The sequence below is a fragment of the Cynara cardunculus genome (genome assembly GCF_001531365.2).
Source record: "Cynara cardunculus var. scolymus isolate 2C chromosome LG 17, CcrdV1, whole genome shotgun sequence".
Classification (NCBI taxonomy): Eukaryota; Viridiplantae; Streptophyta; class Magnoliopsida; order Asterales; family Asteraceae; genus Cynara; species Cynara cardunculus.
In genome coordinates, this window is record NC_037544.1 from 8404583 (window position 1) to 8419044 (window position 14462).

A 14462-nucleotide genomic window follows, 5' to 3' on the forward strand; every position below is an offset into this window, starting at 1 on the left:
TCGTCAAAGTACCTCTTCCCAAGAAGACCAACAAGTCAAATAGATCTAAATTTATTCCTTCAGCTTGTAAATCTTTTTCTTTAGGGACTAAGAAATCTAAACCTTCTCAGAAATCTAAGTCTCAGCTCAAGGTGAATGATTCACCTAAGGACTTCAAATCCTCAAAAGTTCCTCCTAGAACTATGAGAAGGGAATCCTTGGAGCTGGTCCCTCTTCAAATCTGGTACAACCTAGCCCTAAAGCTACCTTCAGCTATAGGAAGTGTAAGCACTGTGGTGAAATTACACACATTGCTAGTAAGTGTCCTTCTGCCGCCAAGACTGGTCCACCAGTTAAGGGCAAGAAAGTAGCTAAGGCTGATAAATCAACCACTAAGGCTGCTAAAGCAACCAAAATGAAGAAAACCACTTGAGCCTCCTCTTCAGGCTCAGTGAAGATAACAACTGATGCAAAGCCTTCAGTATCAAATGTTGTAGTTCCCTCCACTAAAGCCTCTTCATCAGGCTCAATGAAGACACCCACTGCCTCTATATCACTAGTGTCAGAGGGTTTTCCCCTTTCCACTAAAACCTCTCCAGATTCAGTGAAGCCATCAGCTGATGCTGGTTCTTCAGCCTCAGTAGATGAAGCCTCTAACATTACTGGACCCAAATAGATGGGTACCAAAAGCATTTTTAAATTGTTCCCTTATGCAGGATGTCAAAGACCTATGGTATCTAGATAGTGGATGCTCAAGGCACATGACCGGAGACAAATCCCTGCTCATTGACTACAAGGAAGAAAGAGGACCTTCCGGGACCTTTGGAGGTAATGGAAAAGGATATACCAAAGGTTTTGGTATATTAACTAATGGTTCAACCACATTTAGACGTGTTGCATACATTGAAAAACTGAAGCACAATCTTCTCAGCATCAGTCAGCTGTGTGACAAAGACTACACGATGAAATTCTCCAAGAATTCATGCTATGTCTATGACAAAGATGATAAGGTTTTCTTGACCGGCTCTCGTCTAGAGAATGTCTATATCATCAATATGGATTCTTCTATCACCGAGAATAGTTGTTTCTTCTCAAAAGCCTCGTCAGACATCAACTGGTTGTGGAACAAACGGCTTTCTCACCTTAGCTTCAAGACACTCAGTGAGTTGTCTAGAAATGATTTAGTCATTGGTCTTCCTCAACACTCCTTTGCAAAGGAATCTCTTTGCTCAGCATGTGAGAAAGGAAAACAAACAAGTGCTAGCTTTAAGTCAAAGCAAATCTCTTCAGTGACATCACCTCTTTAGCTACTACACATGGATTTCTTTGGTCCTATTAATGTGCAATCTATTACTGGAAAGAAGTATACACTTGTCATCGTTGATAAGTATTCCAGGTACACATGAGTCTTCTTTCTCAGATCCAAAAATGAAGCACCTGAAGACATCATATCCTTCATCAAGAAAATAGAAGTGCTTAACAACATTAAAGTACGATCTATTAGAAGCGACCATGGTACTGAATTCAAAAACAATACTATGGATAACTTCTTTGAGGACAAGGGAAGTTCTCATAATTTTTCTTCAGTGAGAACTCCTCAGCAAAATAGGGTCGTTGAAATAAGAAATCGAACAATCATTGAGGCTGCTCGATCAATGCTCAACGAGTCCCATCTCTCTACTCATTTATGGGCTGAAGCTGTCAACACCGCTTGTTTCACTCAACATCGGTCGATGGTCGTTAGGAGGTTCAACAAGACAACTTATGAACTTTTCCATGGCTGAAAGCCCTCTATCAGCTTTCTACATATTTTTGGTTGCACGTGTTATATTCTCAACAACGTGATCAACTAGGAAAGTTCGATCCCAAATCTGATGAAGGAATCTTTCTTCGATATTCTTTAGTATCCAAAGCCTTAACAGTTTTCAACAAACGTCGACAGAAAATAGTAGAAACTATCCATGTCACTTTTGATGAATCTAAGGCAGCTAATTCAAAACCCATCTTAAATGATGAAGATGAATTAGAAAACTGGATGTTCTCTCATTATGGACATAGTGAAACTTCCTTCAGCGTTCCTCTCAACCCTGAAGCCCCAGAAGCTGAAGATGAACTATTAATCATTCAAGTTGCAGCTAGTCACACCAACGTGTCTTCTTCAGAGATCTTTGTTGTGCCCATTAGCTGTGTCACTCCTTCTACTTCAAACACTGATCAATCAGTTAATGAAATGCCTTCAGCATCTGAACCTGTTTCAGTCGCTGAATCCGAGGCTCCTTTAGCCATTGTTCCAATCGCTGAAGATACTGCAACTGAAGCCTCATCCACTGTTCTTGAACTTCTGTACTCATATGATAATCCTCTACCAGCTTAGTGATGGACTAAACACCGTCCAATTCATCAAATTCTTGGTGATCCAGGTGCAGGGATTAAGGCTCATCATGGTCTAGGTAATATGTGTCTCTTTGTCAACTTTCTTTCATTAGTTGAACCCAAGAAGATCAGTGATGCTATCTCAGACCCTAGTTGGTTCATTGCCATGCAAGAGGAGCTCATTGAGTTTGATAGGAACAAAGTATGGTACCTTGTCCCATGCCCATCTGACAAGACAGTGATAGGCACCAAATGGGTCTATCGCAACAAGTTAGATGAAGCAGTTGTGGTAACCCGTAACAAGGATAGACTTGTTGCTCAGGGTTATAGACAAGAAGAAGAAATCGACTATGATGAAACCTTCGCACCAATGGCTAGACTCTTTATGGGTTGAAACAGGCTCTCCGTGCCTGGTATGATACCCTCTCCTATTTTCTCATCTCTGAGAAATTTGTTCGTGGAAAGATTGACCAGACCTTATTTCTTAGGAAAGTTAAAGGTCATATCAATCTAGTCCAAATTTATGTCAATGATATTAATTTTGGTTCCACTAATCCCTCTTTATGTTTTCGATTCGTTGATCGCATGAAGAAAGAATACCAGATGAGCATGATAGAAGAACTAACCTTCTTTTTGGGTCTCCAGATCATGCAATCAGATAAAGGTATCTTTATTAGTCAAAGTAAGTATGTCCGTGATATGTTGAAGAAGTTTGATATATCAAATAGCTCATCTATGAAGACTCTAATGGCACCTGCACTCTCTCTCAACAAGGATCCAAATGGATAGCCTGTAAACGTAACTGTTTATAGAGGAATGATCATCTCCCTGCTGTATCTTACAGCTAGTCGACCAGATATCATGTATATTACTTGCTTTTGTGCACGATATCAATATGAACCTAAGGAATCCCATCTGATGGCTGTAAAACGCATCTTCAGATATCTGAAGGGTACTCCTAATTTGGGTCTCTGGTAACCTAAGGGTTCAGGTTTTGACCTAATAGGTTATTCAAATAGTGATTTTGCAGGTTGCAAGATTGATAGGAAAAGCACCACTAGAGGCTGTCAGCTTCTAGGTGGAAAGTTGGTGAGCTGGACAAGTAAGAAGCAAAATTTAGTGTTCACATCAACCGCTGAAGCTGAATATGTAGCCGCTGTAAGTTGTTGTGCCCAAGTTCTTTGGATGAAGAACCTGCTGAAAGACTACGATCTTCAGTTCTCAAAGATTCCTATCTATTGTGATAGCACCAGTGCTATTGCAATCGTAAACAACCCTGTACTTCACTCCAAGACCAAACATATAGAGATCATATATCATTTTATCAAAGATCATGTTATGAATGGTAACATTGAACTTCACTTTGTTCCAATTGATTATCAGCTCGCTGACTTTTTCTTCAAGCCTCTTGATAAGACAAGATTTAACATCTTGATCTGCGAACTAGGGATGCAAAACGCTGAAGAATAATTTTCTTCAGCTATACACATCAATCCGTAAGTGAAATGATTCAGTGTTCTATATCTATCACTGAACTCTTGAGTAAATGTATCTACTCTCTCTAAGGTATGTTCCCTTTTTCGTAAAAACATAAAACTATCACTGAACTCTCCATGGTTTTTGCCAAGATCTTTGGCAAAAAAAACTCCAAGGAAGGAAACCTCCCGGTGTGTAGGCTTGGATCCAGGATTCTGGATCACAAGCTTAGGGAAGGAGATGTTGCACTCTCCTTAGTGGTGCACTTCTTCCCTCCTTCTCCTCCTCAGGTGGTGAAGACAAAGGCAAACCCCCCTGAGTCTATCCCAGCCACCAAAACCCCTTCTTCCAAACGATCTTCACAACCAACTCTTGGTTCTCCTCAAAGAGCCAAAAAAGCCAAAAAGAGGATAGCCACATCTCTGGCTGTGACCTCTCTACAGGTCCCAGCTATTGAAACTAGTCTTAACCCGGAGGCACTTTCAGCTAGCTTCCCAAGTAAGGATGGTGATTTGGCCCGACCCGGTGGGGAACCCGATTCACCCGACTCAGACGGGGATTCCCTGCTAAAACGGGTACCAGGGCCAGGGTCGGGGATCCCCGATAGAGGCAAACCGGGGTTGGGGCCGGGGCCGAGTATTGTATCCCCCGACCCACCCCGTACCCGGTAATATTAACCTACTTCGTATTTGGGTTTGGCTATGGGGATTGGGGCATGGGCTTTTGTTTCATGTTTCATACACGCAGCAGTAGCCTAGTAGAAGCAAACGAGCAATACCCAGTACGGTCCCTCAATTGTCAATTCTCTATTTCTCTTCTCATCTCATTCACTCTCACACACCTTCCCTCGACCCTTGTCGCCGACTCGCCGTGACTATTGTTGCCTTGCCGTCGACTAGCATCACATCCACACAAGACCCACAACTCTCGTCGGCCGGCTCGTCCTCGTCACAACCCACGACTCAATCGAGGAGTAATCGACCCACAACCACAACCCAAGTCGTCTTCTTTATCGAGTTACAGCAGTGAGCCACAGCCCACAGCCACCAGTCGTTGCCTCGTTGGTCGTTCTTCGAGCCTTCCAGAATCAAGGTCAGTACTTACACATTGTCTTAGCTGCTTTCTTCATTGTTTGTTGCCTCGTTGGTTGTTATACAGATGCCTCGTTTTTTGTCAACCAGTAACACAATGTATTAGTTGCTTTCTTCATTATTAATTTTAATTTTACCGGGTGTTGACGGGGGTTGACCGGGGGTTGACCGAAAGTTGACCGGGACCGAAAAGAAAATCCCCATACCCGCCGGGTATCGGGGCTGGGGCTGGGGACTGTGGATATAAACCGGGGCCGGGGATTGCAAACCCCACCCCATCCCCGCCCCGCTGCCATCCCTATTCCCAAGTTCTTTAGTGATCCCTGAAATCACTGTCGTATCAGTGGTACCTACCCCAACCGCCTCAGTGACCCAAATCACTAAAGGTGTGCAAATCAGCGCCGCCACCGCTGAACACCCACAAGTTCTCTCAACCATCTTCTCCTCCCCTCCTTCTTTGGTCGCTACACATGTCAATGAATCATCAGTGCCAGTCCTCCCTGATGATGAGACATTCATCAGTGGACTTGAGGTAGCTCCTTTTGAGGCTCTTCAGTATATAGGTGTTCATCCTCTCGAAGGCACTATGGAGCCAACCAACGATAATCCATTGGAAGTCGCTGATGACCCCTCAGGTATTCCATCTTCCTACCCCTACACTTCTTCTAACCCCAAGCTTCTATTTTCTCACTCTCCTTCATTTTCAGGTCCTTCTACGGCTCAAGCCATGGACGAAGAAGAAGAGGAGTATGACATGGCAACGGATGTCAAACTCATCCTCCCAGTGGTCGTAACATTCTTTATAAAAATGGACGAAGTCCATAAAGACATGCCTCGCAAAGATGATGTCGTCGTGGACCTCTGAGCTGTCAAAGTTGAAGTCCAAGAAGTCAAGAGTCAGCTCTCCTCTCTTCAAGAGGCAGTTCGAGCTAATGTTGAAGCCATCGCTGCTCTCTCAAGCAGGGCTGATGAAGCACAAGCTCACTCTCTCCAGAAGGCGGAGATCCTCCAGCAAGTCCTGATCGTTGTTCGCCAACCAGCACTAGTGGTTCTTCCTTCCTTCACCGCTGATGATCGCGCTCAGATTAATGAGATGCGAGAAACAACAAACAACCTAGCCAGCGCTCTGACGCGGCTAGAGGAGTTGATGGTTCTCTAGATTCAAAGAGTGGAACAACTCTCTGACATATGCTCCCAAGCCTTAGCCAGAGAGATGGAGATAAGGTCCAACGCTGCTGCTGGACCATATGCTAAACCAACAACCAATGAAGCTGAAGCTGAAGTTTCTGGAGCTGAAGCTAACACTGAGGTTGCCTGTGATATCCCAACCTTCGGTGAAGTTGCTATAGTTGAGGAAGTTGATGCCATCCCTCATGATGATGACCTTCCCATCACCTCTACACCTGTTGTTGGTGATGTGAAAGAAGGATTTGATGAAGAAGATGACGAAAAAGGTGATAAACTTGATCTTCCAGACTCCGACAGTGACCTTGATGGCAATGACGATGATGATGATGAAGATGACTTCACCATCCAGTTCCAGTGTCCAACAACCGCCACTAAAGGAGTTGCCCTCAAGGATTCCGCATCCCAGGTGGAGCAAAGGAAAGAAGAGTCTGTGCCTGAAAAGAACCAGGGCCCTTCGTCGAAAGGCAAAGGAGTCGCTGAAGAAGGGAACCTGAAGGTACTGTTTCAAAATGCTCAACCCTTGTATGAAGACTCTACCTCTATGGTAGTTATTACGTCTTTATATCAACTTCAAATCCCTTCTACTACCTGCGGTCGGCTGCAATGGATCCCTGAGAACCCTATCTCCAGTGGTCCTACCGACCAGTAGATAACTCAGCTCAGGGAGTCACTCGACTAGACTAGAGTAAAAATTCCTCTTCGTACTTCTAGTGGTGGTGAGTTTGACTTCCTGACCAAAACTGAGAGACTCAAAGCATTAAGAGCTGAGGAAGAGCTAGAACTTCAAAAAAAGCAGATTGAGGACAGCCTAAAGCTGGCCAAGTCTCTAGCTGAGAAAGTTCAAAAAGAAGGTGAAAGTTGTCCAAGCCCAAGCTAAGATTCTCTCTATTGTAGAAGCTGAGCATGAGAAAAGCCTGAAGCTGGCTAAGAGGGGCTAGCGCTGGAGCTAAGCAAAAATGAACAAGAGAATCAGTCCTCACCAAATTAAGAGCGTCAGCATCAGCATCAGCAGATGATCAAAAGACGGTGGAACGTTGCTCTCAATGCTCATCACTAGGGACAATCTCGATGTCATGACTGAGTACCCTTCCTACCTTGGTCAATATGGATACAGCGAATGGCTAGAAATCAGACAAGCCATTCAGCGCTCCAAATCCAGACATAAGCGGATTATCAAAGACATTATTAGCGATCTTATCAAGATGGTGTCCAGGTATGTCGCAATCCCTGAAAGGCCAACGCTGAAGAAAGGAGGAAGGAAGAAAAGACCCTCTAGTCCTAATGATGGACCATCCCTGAGGAAAGAACATGAAACAAAGTTCTCCTTAGATGACGTCCTGAAGGATCATGAGAGTCCAAACATCACAATGTTGAATCTTACGTTGCCAGCGAAGGGTCCTTATGTACCCAACACTGTGCACTTCAAACCTGGGTCAGGAGTTATATTCCTTGACTATGATGGTGAAGTAAGATTCCAGAGAATATCTGAGTTACATCTATGCCCTATGGAACACCTCGTGTATCTTATGTTTTGGCTAGATGATGACTTAAAAGGAAGAGTTATGGACCGAAAGATACGAACGGAATTTCAACATCGAAAGAAGCTTGGAGAAGATGTACCTGACTACATTAATCTGAACAACTTAGACTACTTTATTTTCTTTGTAATATTGTCCATGTACTATAATCTATTTACAATATCTACTTTCAGTATTCTTATATTCTGTAAGTTTAGACAAGTGTTGAAACTCTTGTAATATCTCCTTTGAATATAATATAAGTGTTTTTGTGCATCATTGAAAAAGATCCCTGAAAAGAGTAATAGGGACACAAGTCTATGAGTTTCAATGTTACTTTTACATTCATTGACAATCTATAAGTCAGTGAATAAGCTTTCAGTTTCAGTTTCCCTTCTTGTAATTTTTCTTAGACTTCAACTTAAGAAAATTTTCTAAGTAAAGATTGACTCATTGAAAAAGATCCCAAAATACTTAAAAGGGACATGTACTTTATATGTAACTTTTTCTTACTATTATTTGACAAGACAACTTTCTTTATGTTGTCTTATTATCATCAAATAGGGGGAGATTGTTTATCCTCTCTCTCAGTGATTTGATAATAATCCCTTTTACCTTATACGAAGTATTTATATTTCTATCTTTCAGTTCAAGCGATCATCACTGAGTCTGTTCAGTGATCACTGAGAACATGCATTGTAAATCCATCAGCGACAACGATACTTCAAGAAGACAAACCTCACACCAAAGAACCTTCAGCGAAATTCGAAGACTGAAATTGAAGATTTGAGACTGGCAAGTACGTGATCTGAAGCGATATTCAGTGATTACAACCTGGTCTACACATGTGTGAAAAACGCCCAAGCCTCAGCGAATGCTGAAGAGACCTTCAGGTTATTCCAGCATTCAACGATCAAAAGAAGCTTGTTGAGCACGATTGTTTTTGTCTTGTCCTTATACACACAAATGACAAACCCATACCCTTTCTAAAGTATAGTATAGTATGGAGCCGATTAGTTGACTCTACTACCCACCAACTTTGTGAAAGGATGTCTGCTAATGAATAGGCTTTTGTACTATTCACTGTAGCAAAGGACAAGTCTTTCTCTAAAGGCTTGACACATATTCTAACCCTACCACGTTGCATTAAATGTGTATTTAATGCAATGGGTACAAATAGATGTGTTTTATCTCCATGCAGAGATACTCCTGACTCTTACTTACTCTTGAACCATAACTCACGTTCATAAGTAAAAGAACACACATCTAAGAATGTATATTCAAATCCTTACATAATACTTTTAGGGATCTTTAGTTTTTTTTTTGGTTTTTTGTTTTCAGTGTCGTTGTGTCATATTGTGTTCAAAAGGTGATCACAATGTGTAAAAAAAATATGTGATCATAATATGAAAAAATAGGTGGTCACAATGTTTAATTGAAACCATATATTTGATAGTGGTTCACAATGTGATATTATAGATTTTTGGTTTTGGGTTCAGCGGAGATGCTTGACGGGTGTTTAAACTTGAATATTCATTTTGTTCACACTGTGTATTATAGTCCTTACAAACTGTTTTTAATGATCTGTAGTTTTTTGGTTTTATATTTTTGGTATTTTTGTATTCACATTATGTTCAGTTGTGATCACGATGGGCTACTTGGTGATACTTGTTAGGTTAATAGGTGTTCAAAATGTGTTATGTTATTTGTCAGTTTTGTTTTATTTTTTAAAATTATTTTATTAATGAGAGGAAAGAGAAAGAGGAGATATGAGAGAGAAAATTTGTAAATCTTTATTAAAAAATTTAAATCAAAATTACCAAAAATATTAATTTCCTAATTTAATTTGTGGTTTATATTGGATTACGATGCTTAAAGGAGGATATTAAACAACGAGATTAGTGACTTGTGGAGCATAAGTGAATGTTTTAGGGGACCTGTAAGCAGCATATATATATATATATATATATAGGGTATATTTCTTTTACAACCTTGTGTATTTGTACAACCCTTGCAATCCAATTAATTGAGATATTTATAGAAATGATGGGAATTCATTTATTATGATTTGAATATTTATAGAATATGAATAGAGTTCATTAATTATGATTAATATTTATATTAGGAAATAATCAAAACTTCTATAAAATCACATATTCATCAAATTAAATGGACGGTTGAGATTGGGTTGTATTGGTTGTACAAATGTAAAGGGTTGTATAATAACCCACCTCTCTCTCTCTCTCTCTCTCTCTATATATATATATATATATATATATATATATATATAAAAGCAGATTGTGGGACATATGAAACAAGTGATTGCTCAAGTCACAAGATTCACCAGTGCTCCAGTTGGCCCTCCACCATCTGATACCCTCCCGATCTTAAGGTCATTTAAGGATATGACCTTATATGAGTTTCTAATTAGATCTATGACCTCCTGTGCTATTCAAAGAAAAAAAATGATATTATATTCATGAGAAGGCCGTGGGTTTATTTACAATCTCATTTAAGGTCCTGCATCTAAATTCTCCCAATTTTAGCTACATGGCTTCTGTCTATGGAAATGTTATATTACTTCATTTGTAGTTTTAAGTACATGTGCGTGTGGGCACACATATATTATTGTATACAGAAAATACATATTTTATTTTTTTAAATACTTTAAATTTTCTACTGGTGTCTGTCAAAAATCACTTGCAAATCTGTCGAACATGGTCGACTACGGTTGACTAAATTTTATCAAATATCTCATGGTACTGATCCATTGAAAATCCTACGAGAATTAATTCTGTTGAAAATTTCTCGAAGAAGGGCCCCGAATCTTTATCGGTTAGTCAATTGACTTGTGCCTTCAAAAATCTATCGAAAAGCCACATTTTGAATCAAATGTGAGTTTTTGATATGATTTTCTATCTAGAATATCCATTTGTTTTGTAGTGCTTCAAGCCTTTTTTACTCAACATGTGAGATTCAATCATACATGAACAACACTACATTTCAATTGAAAACTCGAACTCAATTTTTATGATTCTAACCCATTATTAGGTTACATCTCTCACGATGGAATTGTTCTCTCTAGCACTTGAGAAGCTATTTTACCTAGTTTCAAGATCCTTTTATCTCAAACTCGTTTTTGTGTAATCTAAAACCATTTAAAGTAAATCTCTTTTTTTCACAATCTCAATCGGACCACTTGCCAAGTCCTTTAATTCTAATGTGAATCTGTGATCCCCTATAATTGAATCCCCTCAACCTTAGTTGATGATAAATTATAATTTTGAGATACTTAATCAAGTAAATTGCATGCTTGAAATTTATACCATTTCTAGTTATTGGTTACATGATTTTGGCACCATAGTGCAAAAGTTTTGTGATAACTGGGTCTTGGTTATCATCTGAGGTAATTAATGCGTGATTATTGATTATATGCCTACATGACAACTTGATAAATTGATATAGTTAATCGTGTAGGAATGTGTGTTTTATGCATGGAATGCATGTATGAATATATGAATATATGCATGCATAATTGGTAAATGGTGAAAGATTGTATATGTATGCATGAATATATGCATGTATATATATATATGACTAAGTTAGGAGATGCATGCACATGGGAAGGGTGTAGCCGACCTTCCTAAAAGGGAAGGGTATAAAATGAGGGTTAACCTCCATTTTGCATTCTTCTTGCAAAAATTAGAATTGTGTGCGATTTAAGAAGAAGAGTTTGGTCGCATTGCTTATTTCTCTGAATTCTTGAAGTTGATTCTCATAGAACATTTCATAAGGTGAGTAGTCTGATGCTTTTCAAGTATTTCAAATTGTAGGAATTGAGGTTTGAATTAGTTATTTGTCAATTGATAATATTGATCGGTCATTGTTAAATCGGTTGTTATCCGGACTTAGATAAACCAGATGTGCATTAGGCGATTTATGTGTAAACCGGATGTGCCTTAGGCGATTTATATATAAACCGGATATGCCCTAAGCGATTTATGTATAAACCGCTCAAGTGATAAGCGGTTTAGCTTTAAATCGGACATGTTTCGACCCGTTTAAAGATTGAGCGATTTATGAACTTCGATTTTATGATAAAGTGTTTCAAACGAAGAAGTACGAATACGACCATGAGTTGACCTGATTATTTTAAATCGGTCGATGGGGGAATAGTGTTGTCCGGATTTGTTATCCGGACAAAAGTGATAGAATATTTTTCTAAAGTGTTAAATCGGACAAGCTTTGGGCGAATTGATTGTCCGGATTTGGTAAACCGGCCAAGTCTATTTTGACCGGATTGCATTTTGACTTGTTACATATATAAATGGGGAATTTTGAAAAAAGATGATTTTGAACTGATAATAATTTCATTGACTGCGGTCTATTCTATATGGAATTATTTTCGAGAAATGTTTTGATGAGGAAATAAGGGTGGTATATCAAGGAGAGGTGTACCATGGGATAAGGGTGACATATCAAGGAGAGGTGTACCATGAGATAAGGGCGGCATATCAAGGAGAGGTGTACATTTGGATATAAGGGTGACATTGGTATGTGTGTGTTATATAATATAACTTCTACTATCATATCCCTTAAGATTACCATGGTCTRGAATYTTTATTTCTTTGTGACTTAAAGATTTAGGATCAGAGTTCTTATTGGAAATCATAGATTGAATGTTATAGAGAAGAAGATAACAGGTTTGTCCTGAAACTTTATATAAATCTTGTTTGAATAGAAAAAGTTTAAAAGTGGCACTATGTTGATTTGGTTAATGTAAACCTTTTTAGAATTGATGTATTATTTGCAAGCAGAGAAATTTGGCTTGAAAAGTAAAAAGGTATTAATACCAGGCCCTTACTTGTTCATATATTTATTATATATATAAAAAGTTGTTTTACTTAAATGTATTGGTGATTTTCACCTTGCAATGACATAAATAGGGTAACTCACTAGACCTTTCGGTCTAACCCTCATTTTGTGATTTTAATATGTATTGCAGGAAGTGCTGACGGTAAAGGAAAGGAAAAAATGTAATAATTTCCCTATATGTTTTATCTACATGAAGATTTGTTGACAGCATGTATAGTTTTGATAAATGTAACTGGATTAGTGCAAAAATTGTATTTTGAATTTTTTTGGACCATGTATTTTGTACTGGTAGATTCTTGTACTAAGGGACTTTTGTGGTGTACAAACATGTATTTCTTATATATGAAATATATGTTACATGCAATATGTGGAATGGGGTGTTATAAGTTTAACAAGCAAAGTGTTGCATTTCATGCTCACATATCGATTTTGATCACAAAAAGATGTTCATTGAATATAAGTGTAAAAGATCCAAACAATAATAAGTGCACCACACGATCCACAACACATGATGGTCGATACCCAAGCTGCAGCTCCAGTACCATATGATCCTCTATGCATGAGACTTCTGATGAGGTATGGATATATATATATATATAGGGACTTAACCAAATAAGAACCCTAAAATTTGTGAGATCCATGGGATCCAATATGAACCACTCATTTGAGATAATTATGTTATTTATTAAATAAACATAAAATCTAATTTAGTTAACTCATAAATGCATTTAGTTAATTTATTCTCCCCAAAAATCAAAATCTATAACTTCCAAAAATAGAAAATCCATAATTTCAAAAATAGACCATTAATTAATTGTTCATAATGTGTATCCAAATTCTTAGACAATACTTCTAGTGATTTTTTTTAGTTCTTAGTGTCGATGTGCATTGTGTTCTTAAGATTATCATAGTGTATAAAAATATAGATGTTCACAATGTGTATTCAAATCCTTACACAATACTTTTAGGGATCTTTAATTTTTATTTTGTGGTTTTTTTTCTTAGTGTCGTTGTGTTCGATTGTGTTCAAAAGTTGATCACAATGTGTAAAAAAAATAGGTGATCATAATATGAAAAAAATAGGTGGTCACAATTTTAATTGAAACTATAAATTTTTGGTTTTGGGTTTAGCGAAGATGTTTGACAGGTGTTTAAACTTGATTATTGATTTTGTTCAAGGTGTATCAAAGTCCTTACAAACTGTTTTTAGTGATCTGTTGTTTTTTGGTCTTATGTTTTGGTGTTTTTGTTTTCACATTTGTTCTCTTGTGATCACGATGAGTTACTTGATGATACTTGTTAGGTTACTAGGTGTTCATAGTGTGTTAGGTTATTTGTTAGGTTTAGATTTATTTTTTTAGATTATTTTATTAGTGAGTGGAACGAGAAAGAGGAGAGATGAGAGAGAAATTTTTAAATGATCCATATTAATCTTTATTAAAAAAAATTAATTCAAAATTACCAAAAATATTAATTTCCTAATTTAATTTGTGTTTTATATTGGATCTCACGGATCTTACAAATTATATTGTTCTTAAAAGAAGTCTCATACACACACACACACACACACATATATATATATATATATATATATATATATAGGGAATGGTTCAAACGAAAACCCCTGTGATTTACGAGAACGCAAGAACAACCCAATAACCTCATATTGTGATAAAAATTAAAATTAAAAGATTTTTAAAATTTAAATTTAAATTTAAAAAGATTCAAAAAAATTTAAAATTAAAAGGGTAATAATGGAAATGATATCATCAAATCTTTTAAACACGATCATTATCTTTTAAACACGATCATTATCTTTTAAACACTCATTATTATCATTATCTAGTAAAACGGTTACGAAATAGGTTAGGATTATACTAGGTGTGATAATCATGTGATATAGGTGTGATAATCACCATTATACATCACTTGGGTTATCGTTTTGGTTAATAAGTTAAAATTT